This window comes from Aulostomus chinensis, chromosome 4, assembly GCF_037954235.1.
Source record: "Aulostomus chinensis isolate RoL2024-O1b breed Wild chromosome 4, RoL_Achi_v1.0, whole genome shotgun sequence".
Taxonomy (NCBI): domain Eukaryota; kingdom Metazoa; phylum Chordata; class Actinopteri; order Syngnathiformes; family Aulostomidae; genus Aulostomus; species Aulostomus chinensis.
Window position 1 is genome coordinate 27,819,779 of NC_141323.1, and position 13,397 is coordinate 27,833,175.

General features: G+C 40.8%; 5 non-coding genes and 1 pseudogene across 5 annotated transcripts; all 6 read left to right on the forward strand.

Moving 5' to 3' along the window:
- The first annotated feature begins 4,935 nt into the window (after positions 1–4,935).
- On the forward strand, positions 4,936–5,054 carry LOC147265083 (5S ribosomal RNA). The gene has a single exon (XR_015113200.1). It is a non-coding gene; the product is annotated as a 5S ribosomal RNA (ribosomal RNA).
- A 309-nt stretch (positions 5,055–5,363) lies between these two features.
- On the forward strand, positions 5,364–5,482 carry LOC147265084 (5S ribosomal RNA). The gene has a single exon (XR_015112804.1). It is a non-coding gene; the product is annotated as a 5S ribosomal RNA (ribosomal RNA).
- Positions 5,483–5,792: 310 nt separating this feature from the next.
- LOC147265085 (5S ribosomal RNA) lies at positions 5,793–5,911 on the forward strand. The gene has a single exon (XR_015114302.1). It is a non-coding gene; the product is annotated as a 5S ribosomal RNA (ribosomal RNA).
- Positions 5,912–6,221: 310 nt separating this feature from the next.
- On the forward strand, positions 6,222–6,340 carry LOC147265086 (5S ribosomal RNA). The gene has a single exon (XR_015113756.1). It is a non-coding gene; the product is annotated as a 5S ribosomal RNA (ribosomal RNA).
- A 309-nt stretch (positions 6,341–6,649) lies between these two features.
- On the forward strand, positions 6,650–6,767 carry LOC147265087 (5S ribosomal RNA; annotated as a pseudogene).
- A 4,354-nt stretch (positions 6,768–11,121) lies between these two features.
- Positions 11,122–11,203, forward strand: trnas-gcu (transfer RNA serine (anticodon GCU)). Its single transcript has one exon. It is a non-coding gene; the product is annotated as a tRNA-Ser (tRNA).
- The last annotated feature ends 2,194 nt before the right edge of the window (positions 11,204–13,397 follow it).

The window sequence follows — 13,397 nt, forward strand, 5'->3', positions numbered from 1 at the left end:
CATGACAAGAAAGGTAGAATACTTATTATAGATGTTTGCATAAACAATAGAACATACAGAATTGTTAACATATATGCCAGTAACTGTGAAAAGGAAAGGAAAATGTTTCTAAATAGTATAAGCAGATGGATAGATCATAGAACCATAATAATAGGAGATTTCAATATCGCATTAACTAAGGATGATATATCAATTAACAATGTATACAAGAATGACACAAGCAGAACTGAGCTATATAATTTAATGAATATTCACAATTTGACAGATGTATGGAGAATTCACAACCCATTCAAGAAAGAGTACTCCAGAAGACAGGTTGTGCAGGGAAAAATGAAACAAGCCAGAATAGATTTATGTCTAGCGGCCCCTGAAGCAACAAAACAGATCAATAAAATACAATATAATTATAACGCATGGAGTGATCACGCAACAATTGAGTGTTACTTGGGTGCTGCAGGAGGTTTCAGGGGGGGAGGTACCTGGTGCCTCAACTCCAGCCTCCTGGCAGATTCAACTTACGTTAAAAAAATCACAAAACTGCTTGATTATGCAAAAATTGAAATGAAAATAGAAAATAATTTTATAGAAAAGTGGGAAATTCTAAAGCAAAGAATTAAAAGAAGTAGTATAAATTATAGTAAAGAGAAAAAGTGGAGAGAGGAGCTGGAAGAAAATCGACTAAGAAAATTAATCAATCATGAAATAGCATTATTTGATAAAGAACCTAACAGAAACACAGAAAACTATGAATTATATAAAGCAAAACTAGGAAACATAGAAAAAATAAAATGCAGAGGTGCAATGATAAGAAGCAGAGTTAAAAATTTAGTAGAAGGAGAAAAATGCACCGCATATTTTTTGGGGCTCGAAAAGCAAAAACAAAACAAAACTATAATAGAAAAAATCAACGATATAACTGGAAAAGAATATGACGATCAAGAAAATATACTAAGAGTAACTACAGAGTTTTATAAAGAATTATTTGATAATGGATATAGCAATAGCGAAGAGGTAGACAAGTTGTTATCAAATATCCAAACTAGTATTTCAGTGGAGGATAAGGAATGGTCTGATGCACAAATTACTATTAATGAGATAAAGACGGCAATAGATAGCTTAAATAAAAACAAAAGTCCAGGGGTAGATGGTTTAACAGCAGAATTTTATATTTGTTTCAAAGAGCAGATAGCTCCCCTGTTGCTGTCATTGTACCACTCAATGGAACGGGAACAGAGAACATCCAATACATTCACTGCAGGAATAATTTCACTTATCTACAAAAATAAAGGTTCAAAACAGGATATAACAAACTATAGACCAATAAGTTTACTCAATACAGATTACAAGATACTGACCAAAACACTGGCAAACAGGCTTAAACTTACAATAGGAACCATTATTGGTAATACACAGGCATACGGCATACCAGATAGAGACATCATAGATACGATCCTTACAATAAAGGATACCGTCAGGACAATGGCAGCACAGGGGGGTTATCTGCTCGGAATTGATTTGGAGAAAGCATTCGACAGAGTAGAACATCTTTTCTTATATAAAACTTTAAAAAGATTTGGATACGGTGAAGGCTTTATTAGATGGATTAAATTATTATACGATAACGCATACAGTCAAATAAAGATAAATGGACAACTAACAGAAAAGATCAAATTAAAAAGATCGGTAAGGCAAGGATGCCCGCTTTCAGCTCTTTTATACAGTATTGTTGCTGAGCCACTAGCTTTAAGTATAATGAATGATAAGAATATTATAGGTATAAAAACATATAGAGACAAAGTCGTTAAAATAGCACAATTTGCGGATGATATCAATATAATGTTTAAAAATGAAGAAAATTTAAATTATATTATAAAACATCTAGAAAGATATGAAAAAGCATCAGGAGCTAAGGTTAACAGAAATAAGTCAGAAATGATGGAATTCGGTAAAAATAGTTTAAAAAATAATTGGGGTTTTAGCACTAAAGAATACAGGAAAATACTGGGTGTATACATTGGTAAAAATGAAGGGGAAGCCAGGGACTTAGGGTGGAGAGAACTTGTAAAAAAGGTAGAAAATACACTTAATTTATGGAGAAGTAGGGGTTTAAGCCTGAGAGGAAAGGTAATTGTCATCAATGCCTTAATACTGTCAAAAATTAATCATGTTTTGGGGGCCTGTGAGCTACCGCAGTGGGCACTAAATTCGCTCAATGAAGCGATCTCCTCCTTCCTTTGGAGGGGAAAGGGAAATTCGATCGCTCATCGGGTGATAATTGCTAATAAAAGGGAGGGGGGATTAGGACTAATTGACATCAGTGCAAAAAAAGATGCACTCAGGGCCAAATTAGTTAGAAATTTTCTCGATTCGAACAGGCAGTACCCCTGGGAGGACACAATGGCGGGCTACCTGGCTGAGTACGGGGAGGGGGAGAAACTCCCTCTTTATCACCTCCTTCCTGGGAAAAGCCATGGCTCGCTACCGATGTTCTACCAGGAGGTGCTAGAGGCATGGGGCAAATTCCTGCCCCACCTCAGGCCTAAGTGCAGTCAGAAAAGTCATGTGCTGCAGTTACCTTTTCTCGAAAGCACCTTTTTCACACACAATGGTAGGACACTTAAATGCAGGGCACTTCAGCAACATAATATAACAAGGGTCGGTCAAGTGGTGGGGGAAAGGGGTCTGTTCAGTCTCAGGAAAGTCACAACCCAACTCAAAAAAACAGGGACACCGTGCAGAAAGGATTACCTCAATGGACTAGGTAACAAAATCAACAGAAACATAACCTCACTGTGGAGAAACTTAATCATCACGGACAAATCGAGAGCAGACCCCGAACTCCCACCGCTTGAGCTTGTCACACAGTACACAGGGAAAGAGCTGTCACAGGTGAAAACAAAGGACTGGTACACCATAGGGATTAACTCAATTAAACGCACTCCAAAAGCAGAAAAACACTGGGCACAATTATTCAAGGGAATACCGATAGGAAAAATCTGGCAAAACCTTAACATACCTTACATGGACAGCAATACTTTCAAGCTAGAATTCAATATCAGACACAGGAGAATTTTCACAGGAATCAAATTACACCAGATTAATAAGGAAAACTACAGTAGGACATGCCAAATCTGCAATAAAGAACCGGAAGACCAGGAGCATCTATTCATCAACTGCAAGGAATCGGATAAATTCAGGAATTTCATAAGGATGCTACTGCAAGAGCACTGCAATTTCAGTTTGACAGATGAAACACTATGGACATGGACTCTTCTCTTTGGTACAACACTGAAACAAAAGGATCAGAACAGGACTCTCATAAATACCATACTCATTTTTGCAAAAAAATCAATATGGACAACTAGAAACTACGCTCTCTATGAAAAGAAGAAAATAAACATATTTGGGGTTTTTTACACAACACTCTTGACGCACCTACAAATCTTACATGACATGGACAAGGATATTTTTGAAAACACTTTCTGCAGGAAAAACACATTTTTCAACATAGCAAATGGCAAAATTGAAATAAACAAGATTGACAATGGTATGTTTTCTCTTCAAATTCCCAGCTAAGTAGTCTCTTTTTTTTTTTTTTTTTTTTTTTTTTTTTTTTTTATAAAGCAAAGTATTTTTCAAATTTAATAAAGGGGTGAGCAAATTGGGTGGTTTATGTTTTTGGTGTGTTTAACATTTCATTTTGATAAAATTTCATTTAAAAAAAAAAAAAAAAAAAAATTTGTGTGTGTGACACTTCACGACAGGAATTTGTTCTTTTTAGTCCCATGAGTTTTTTTTGTCTCTCTTTAATTTTTATTTATTTATTTTTTTGGAATGACCTGCATTGCTCCAGTGGCTGTAGGCACATAGTGTTGGTTTATTTGTCTAAATTTAACTTAATTTAAAAAAACAAAAAAAAAAAAACTCTGATGGTGTTTTCATCAAGTTCGAGGTGTATCAAGGGTGGGGGTTTTTTTTTGGTAAGATTTCTTTCCTGAAGGAATTTATTTTTTATATAATTGTTAAATTTTGTCATGTAAATAAGAATGTACAGTTGGTAAAAATGTATGATGTATTTTTGATAATAAAAGAGAAAAAAAAAAAAAAAAAACACGCCCGATCTCGTCTGATCTCGGAAGCTAAGCAGGGTCGGGCCTGGTTAGTACTTGGATGGGAGACCGCCTGGGAATACCAGGTGCTGTTAGCTTTTTTGTTTCATTGTGAGGAAAGGGCAGCTTTGAGTGTTTGGGGACCAGCATGAGCGAGCTTCCCTCACACACCTTTTCTTGAAGCGCCCTCCACAGCTTTCGAATGGAATGTCATGCAGTGTGTAATTTGAAGTAGACAGATTGCAGATGCAGTACTTTTCTCTAGATGACATCAACATTCTTTTCTTTGTATTGACAGGACAACTATTTGGTGTGTTAAAAGACCGTGAGGCTGTTGTCCATCACATTTTTTTTGAGGTTGTAAAGTGAGTGAAATGGATATAGAGCCCATGTGTGTGAGAGTCAAGGGCTTACGGCCATACCACTCTGAACACGTCTGATCTCGGAAGCTAAGCAGGTTCGAGCCTGGTTAGTACTTGGATGGAAGACCGCCTGGGAATACCAGGTGCTGTAACCTTTTTTGTTTCATTGTGAGGAAAGGGCCGCTTTGAGTCTTTGGGGACCAGCATGAGCGAGCTTCCCTCACACACCTTTTCTTGAAGCGCCCTCTGCAGTTTTGGAATGCAATTTCATGTAGTGGTTAATTTGAAGAAGACAGATGGCAGATGCAGTACTTTTGTCTCGATGACATCAACATTCTTTTCTTTTATTGACAGGACACCGATTTGGCGTGTGAAAAGACCCTGAGGCTTTTGCGCATCACTTTTTTTCTGAGGTTGTAAAGTGTGTGAAATGGATATAGAGCCCATGTGTGTCAGAGTCAAGGGCTTACGGCCATACCACTCTGAACACGCCTGATCTCGTCTGATCTCGGAAGCTAAGCAGGGTCGGGCCTGGTTAGTACTTGGATGGAAGACCGCCTGGGAATACCAGGTGCTGTAAGCTTTTTTGTTTCTTTGTGAGGAAAGGGCCGCTTTGAGTCTTTGGGGACCAGCATGAGCGAGCTTCCCTCACACACCTTTTCTTGAAGCGCCCTCCGCAGCTTTGGAATGGAATGTCATGCAGTGGTTAATTTGAAGAAGACAGATGGCAGATGCAATACTTTTCTCTAGATGACATCAACATTCTTTTCTTTTATTGACAGGACACCTATTTGGCGTGTGAAAAGACCCTGAGGCTGTTGCGCATCACTTTTTTTCTGAGGTTGTAAAGTGTGTGAAATGGATATAGAGCCCATGTGTGTCAGAGTCAAGGGCTTACGGCCATACCACTCTGAACACACCTGATCTCGTCTGATCTCGGAAGCTAAGCAGGGTCGGGCCTGGTTAGTACTTGGATGGAAGACCGCCTGGGAATACCAGGTGCTGTAAGCTTTTTTATTTCTTTGTGAGGAAAGGGCAGCTTTGAGTCTTTGGGGACCAGCATGAGCGAGCTTCCCTCACACACCTTTTCTTGAAGCGCCTTTCTGCAGCTTTGAAATGGAATGTCATGCAGCGTGTAATTTGAAGTAGACACATGGCAGATGCAGTACTTTTCTCTAGATGACATCAACATTCTTTTCTTTTATCGACAGGACACCTATTTGGCGTGTGAAAAGACCGTGAGGCTGTTGCACGTCACTTTTTTCCTAAGGTTGTAAAGTGAGTGAAATGGATATAGAGCCCAGGTGTGTAAGAGTCAAGGGCTTACGGCCATACCACTCTGAACACGCCTGATCTCATCTGATCTCGGAAGCTAAGCAGGGTCGAACCTGGTTAGTACTTGGATGGGAGACCGCCTGGGAATACCAGGTGCTGTAAGCTTTTTTGTGTCTTTGTGAGGAAAGGGCAGCTTTGAGTCTTTGGGGACCAGCATGAGCGAGCTTCCCTCACACACCTTTTCTTGAAGCGCCCTCTGCAGCTTTGGAATGGAATGTCATGCAGTGGTTAATTTGAAGAAGACAGATGGCAGATGCAGTACTTTTCTCTCGATGACATCAACATTCTTTTCTTTGTATTGACAGGACACCTATTTGGCGTGTGAAAAGACCGTGAGGCTGTTGCACGTCACTTTTTTTCTGAGGTTGTAAAGTGTGTGAAATGGGTATAGAGCCCATGTGTGTCAGAGTCAAGGGCTTACGGCCATACCACTCTGAACACGCCCGATCTCGTCTGATCTCGGAAGCTAAGCAGGGTCGGGCCTGGTTAGTACTTGGATGGGAGACCGCCTGGGAATACCAGGTGCTGTAAGCTTTTTTGTTTCATTGTGAGGAAAGGGCCGCTTTGAGTCTTTGGGGACCAGCATGAGCGAGCTTCCCTCACACACCTTTTCTTGAAGCGCCCTCCGCAGCTTTGGAATGGAATGTCATGCAGTGGTTAATTTGAAGTAGACAGATGGCAGATGCAGTACTTTTCTCTTGATGACATCAACATTCTTTTCTTTTATTGACAGGACACCTATTTGGCGTGTGAAAAGACCCTGAGGCTTTTGCGCTTCACTTTTTTTCTGAGGTTGTAAAGTGAGTGAAATGGATATAGAGCCCCTGTGTGTAAGAGTCAAGGGCTTACGGCCATACCACTCTGAACACGCCCGATCTTGTCTGATCTCGGAAGCTAAGCAGGGTAGGGCCTGGTTAGTACTTGGATGGGAGACCGCTTGGGAATACCATTGTTGTAAGCTTTTTTGTTTTGGCAGATGCAGTACTTTTCTCTCGATGACATCAACATTCTTTTCGTTGTATTGACAGGACACCTATTTGGCTTGCTGATGGAGAATTGTTGGTTGTAGATTCATTGAAGGAGTTTGGTACTGGACCTGCTCTACCTGTAAAGTGTCATGAGATAAGTTTTGTTTTGATTTGGTGCAATATAAATAAAATTAACTTGACCAGTGTTATTTGTGGTCTTTTGTTAATTGCATGCCACATGAAATTATTATTTGTCACTTTTATCTCACATTTGACCTGCAGCTACAGTCTCACATTGGCAAGACAAGAACACTTCTACTTCTGATGATAACAGTTTGTTCAACAATGAACTTCATCCAGTACCATGTTGTCAAACACTGGAACACCAGCACAGCGCCTGAACAGGGACTTGAACCCTGGACCCTCACATTAAAAGTCTGATGCTCTACGGTCTGAGCTACTCAGGCTCTTTCTATAGCATTTAGACAGGAAAAGAAATGCCTGTGAAGGTCAAACTGCTGCTTTCTTGACTTGTTCAATACTCCATGTTAAAGTCCACCATGCTTTTGATTGGCTCTGATTCTCTGTGGCAAAATCCAACAAGAGGCTCCAAAAATGTCTTGAATGTTATTAGAATGCACAGGACAAGATGGTAGTTTCCTTCATGTCTGCAGTTCCTCCACTGGAAAGTAAAGTCAATGCTGTTCCTCTGCTGAAACCTGGGATCGGACGAGGGACCTTTAGATCTTCAGTCTGACGCTCTCCCAACTGAGCTGTTTCAGCTCTGAGTGAAGGCCCTGCCTCTCTCATTTTATAATCTCTTCCACTCTCACTAGAACTTCGAGAGGATTTGAGCTTCTGAAGTCATGACACATTGAACAGTTCTATAGGACCATTTTTGATGAATGTCTGAATCACACAAGCCTTTTTTGTTTGTCTTCTTCCCAGTTGCCTCAACATTGTGTGAGCCAATAATTCCACATCTGTACCAGTCACACCTCTGGTTGGTGGGTTTTCTGGATCTTTCTGTTCTAACAGTGTCTTTTATCTTAAATATGCCACTTTCACATGAAAACATCAATAACAGGACAATATCAATACTATTATTGCTGCTGTTGCTGTTGTTGGTTGTGTGTCTGTCTTCCATCCCCCTGTCCCTCTGTCTTTCTCTCTGCTTGTCTTTCACCCTCATCTTGTTCCCATCTTTTTGTCATTCTCTCCCTCCTTTCTCTCTGTCTTTTGTCTTTTCTTCTCTATATTTGTCTTCTGCTGCTCCAGGATCAGCTTCTATCACTCAATGGTCCAGAACCATTCTGAAGCCTGATCATGAATGTGAGCCCAGCTCTTGGAACAGGCCTGCTGCCACCACAACTAAGATCCTGCAGGTCACTAGAAACTCCAATGTCCAGCTGACAAGTGGACTTTCGTCTGATCTGTGGTGGTGTTGAGTTTAGCAAACATCTCCAACAAGAAGATGAAGGAGGCCATCAACTCCTCCAAGCTCAACATCTATACTGGCTTTACTGGGAGATCAGGAGGTCAAAGCAGATCTTCACCCTCCACCTCAGATGGTTTCTACTCACAGAGATGAGGGACCAGTTCAAACCAGCTACCTGGAGCTCCCTTAAGCCATTGTCCCCATCAGCTAACATCTGGATCTGGACCTGCACCGGTGCTGACTTGTGTCTTGAGTCCCCAGAGTTTGTTGAACCAGAGAAGCTTCAACTGGTGACGGTTGTCCAACCAAGCGTGAAGGTGAGCCTGCATTGTCTGATCTGGAGCTAACAGGGGAATTAGCAAGTGCTCTGACTGTTCTAGAGTTGCTGCTGAGTTGAATTTGAATTTATTTGTTGAAATGTTCCAGTTTCTATGAGGTCAGGGAAGATTGGTGTGGATCTAAAGGTCCCTGATTGGATCCCAGGACATTGTTTTGGCTCATTTGAACATTTTCAAACCCTCGTTGCTCAGATTTTACATGAATTTGATCATGACTTTTGGACAAATGTTTTGTTTATTAATTAAATAATCACTTCAGTTTTGAATTTAGTGAGTCACCCAGACAGTCAGTAGGGACACACACACACACTTACACACACACACACACACACACACACACACACACACACACACACACACACACACACACACACACAGCCTGTCTTTGGTAAAAAATGGTCTTTCACGTTCACGTTGGAAGATTTCTCTGACTCCATTGTGAATAAAGAGATTCTTCATCTGACACCTGAGTCTTGATCCACTGATTCCTCTGATCCACCTCTTTCTGCTCCAACAAGGCTGACATGGATCAGGTGGGTCCATGTCATCCAATCAGTAGGTTTCTCTTCTCAATTAATTTTCTTCATCCCAGTTTAGATTGATTCTTCTCAGCCTCATGAAGGAGCATCTGATCAGGTGTTTGACTGCTTGTTGGTTGTAATTCCATAGATTTTAATCTCAGATGTTATAGAATTAATAAGAACATCTTAAAGACCTTTGTCCAACACTTGAAACTCACCTGTCTGTCGAGGCCCAACTGGCCTTTTGTAGTGAGGTGGTGGATGCATGTGTATGAAATGAGGCTCGTGTTGCTGTGAGGAGCCACTAGAGGGAGACACCTGTCGTTCCTCCCAGCTTACAATGAGGCTTCACAGCTGCATTTGAAGCTGTCCTTTATGAGTCACAACTGTCTTGAGCTCAGGAGCCAAACTCACCGAAAAAATATGCAAGTGGCTCTGGACAAAAGCTTCTGCTCAATGAAATTGTAGGATTGTAGAATTCTATAAATGTATAATATAATTGTAGAAATGCTCTCTATCACCACCCCCAACGTCTGTGCCAGGGTCTCTGGCCAGTGGTCAATGGCTCCTATCACCTGCCCAGGATGGATCAAGCTTGCTTGTCTTTGTAATTCTGCACTTATTAGAGACCTGGAAACAAAGGAATGCTGAAAAAGAGAAAATAGGACCTCACACAAATGGGCTTGTGACACAATTTTAAAGAATTGTGTAAATGTGAATCTTTTACAAATGTGTGTGTGAATGTGGTTGTTGTGTCCGAGTGGTGAAGGCGATGGACTAGAAATCCATTGGGGTCTCCCTGCTCAGGTTGGAGTCCTGCCAACAACGTTAAAGTGTTGATGTTCTGGAGGAGACAACATCTGATCTTTTTAGATCCACGAGTCAAAGGTTTTCTTTAAAGTGCTGCAGCAGCTGAGGATGAGGGAGAGACAGAATTACAAACCATCTTCCTGAGGACATTTTGAAAAATGATGACATTTTTCCACAGTTATTATTGACTTGGAACACTGCAAAAATATCCCTTCTCCAAAAACCCTCCTCTTCAACTTTGTACCCAAGTTTTCTCCTCATCAGGCACCACAGTGTCCAGGATGTTCAGTCAAAAAGTCATTAATGATTTTAAAAATGTCCATCAAACACAAAATAAGGCTTCAAATAGGTAAAATCACCATCTGTAGACTGGACCAATATGCTGATGTGATCCTTTGATTAGTTTAGGATCAGTCAGAGATCAAAGACTGAAGCAGGAGATCAATGCTCAGAACCCAGAGATCAAAGACAGAATTCAGACATCAGAGACAGAATTCAGACATCAAACACATACCTGATGGAGGCTCCACCCCCCCACCCCCCAGACAGTTTCCATGTAAGTCGTAAGTTTTATTTTTAAAGCGTCAAATCACAACAAATGTTATCTTCTTTTTATTCTTTTTATTAAAGATTGAAGCTCCATACAAGACAGAGTTTGTAGACAAGAACATCACAGCCTGGGAAGCTTTCACTTCTTTTGATGGACAGCTTTGATTTCAGGTTCTACCTCTGTAAAATTGAAAGTAAAGTAAATGAAGCACCTGTGAAGGTAAAACTGATGATGTCATGACTTGTTCAGTCCTCCAACATTAAAGTCCAACAAGCTTTTGATTGGCTCTGATTCTCTGTGGCAAAATCCAACAAGAGGAAAAAGAAAATCTTGAGGTTATCTCACTTTCTTTTAAAGAAACTCTGCATAGGACAGTGATAGGATGATTGTTTCCTTGGATGAAAAAGTCTGGTACTCTCATCTTCTTAAACATTTACTTGTTCAATCAGGACAAGAGAATCTGAGCTTGGATGTCATTTTGTAGTAAAAGGTGAATTAAACTTGTAAACATCAGCTGGTGTTCACTCTGATGATGTATCGATGGTCTGTATTCTGCCTTCTGTAGCACGATGCTGCTGGGAAGAAGCCTGATTATGTCAGAGTTGTGTTCAGTGGCTCCTGCTGGGTCCATTTCTGACAAATAGGCTCCAAAGAGTTCAGGTGTTTAAAAGCGGTGTTTAGCTGTCAGCAGACGATGTGGCCGAGTGGTTAAGGCGATGGACTGCTAATCCATTGTGCTCTGCACGCATGGGTTCGAATCCCATCCTCGTCGCAAGTGACTCTGGTTTCTACTCCTAGATTATGGAATTACTGTGAGGCTTTTAACTGACACAGATACCAGTTGAGTCAACTTCCCTTTCACAACCTGACCAAAACAACTCTGACACCCAGAGCTCACATATGTCAATCACCTCTGTGGAAGGTCCCGCCCCCACAGAGCTATAAATCCTCCCATCAGTGAAGAAAACTGAAGACACCTCTTGGATGAGAGCTGAAGCATCTTCAAGAAACCTGAAACAGTCCACTTGGTACATTTAAATAATTCTACAATTTCTTTCAGCTTTCGTCCAAAGCCACGTGCATGTATCACATGTATATAATATATATGTGATACTCTTTCATCTACTCATGAACCAAAAATGCAGTCTAATACCAGTAAATTTGTGCAGAAAAATGTCATTTGTGCTCCTTCTTTTATTTATTTGTTTATTTAGTATTTTTTAATGTATTTTCTTTCAATTCACATTTTGTCCATTAACTTCATAATCACTCTTCACAGTCGCCATCTCATCACATGACTAAAGTTTGGGTTCTGTATTGGTGGTAAAATATCCTTCCATGCCCCTCACTAGTTTGCACACAGAAAAGCATATTTTACTGGTTTCAAATCTCTTAGTGTGTTCTCTCACTTAAACCAGCTGTGGCAGCTTTCATTGTGTGATTGATTTTAAAATATAAATATGGAACAGAACCATTGGAATAAGATGTCAGGACATTTGAAGGAATGTAAATCTCCTGTTGAAATGTTGCAGTGTGCAGCTGAGACTCTCTGGCAGTGGCACAAGGAGCCACAATGGCAGAACCTGGACCCTCCTGGAGGAGAACCACAGGTGAGGGCCTTCTTGGCTCCAGATTGATGGAAATCAAGTGTCTGAGGCTGTTAGCAGCCATTAAGTTGATCTGGTTGGGCACTGGTATTTTTTCTTGCTGCAGCTCAGGAGTGATTCAGGAGAAGAGTTTCAGAACAGCCAAGGTTGGGACTGGAATTTTCAAATTTCCCCTGGAACCAGACAACCTTGGGAGGGAAAACCTCCAATCATAGCCACTCAGATGCAGCAGCAGAAAGAAGCTGTCATCTACCCTGACAGTCAGAGCATCAAGTCAAGAAAACATCAACCATCTTGTAGTTCCAAACCTTCACCTGTCAGATTCAGCTACTTCTTATTGTGGGACTTGAAATTTGAACACAATGGAATTTGGACAAGGAGTTTTCCTTCAAGTCCAAACATCATCGTCCAGCCTCCAACCAGAGGTCCATCAGTTATCATGGGAGCCACATGTGGAGTCTGGGTTCTTTTCTAGAATGTGACGGCAATGACAGTCCTGCCAAGTGACATCACTGACATGAATGGATGACTTCAGTCACGTGACTGGATGACTTCAGTCACATGACTGGATGATTTGAAAATTTTGTTGTGGGCCTCTGGACCTTTTTTAAATCAGTAGTTGACCACAGGTAGCTTAGCTAACTGTTAACTAATTAACTTTCAGGCAGACAAAGAATGTGGGTTGACAGTTATTCATACAAAGTCTTTGGTTTCAGATGCAGCCTCAACTGAGACTCCTGGTTCAGAGGATGGGTTTGTTTGCTGTCAGGTTGCCACCTTTTAGAAATGAAAATCAGGGACGCCCACCACGGCCATGACCACCAGGGGCCTGACTCCCATGAGGTGGGTGCCCACAGCAGTGGTGTGTTTTATTTTGTAGGTGTTTTTAGTCAAGGGGTGACCAAGAAAGCATTTCCTCCTACTTAAAGCTTGAAATGCTTTATCACCAATAAACACATTCTTTATTGTTCAACACTGAAATGCACAATTAAGTTTTAAAATACAAACTCAATAAATGGAGAACTTTATGTGACTTAAGTTCATAACACATCAACAGGTTTCCCTCCCTTCTTTTTCCAAGTCTCCTTCTTGTTCCTCCTTGCAGCTCTGGGGAACTCTTGGTCTCTCAAAGCCCTGTTGGAAAACTCTGAACAGGACTGCTCAAAGTTGAGAGTGATCACTCCTTTGAGCTCCATGGAGCTCCTGTTCCTGCAGTTACTCCATTTCTGCTTTTCATTTTGTGTTTGTATTAAAGTTCTATTGCTGAAAAAAAACTTTTTTTCCTTTTTCTTGAAGTAAATATATGAGGGTCGAAATTGACCCATAACACCATGGATGTTACAATAGTTAATAATATTA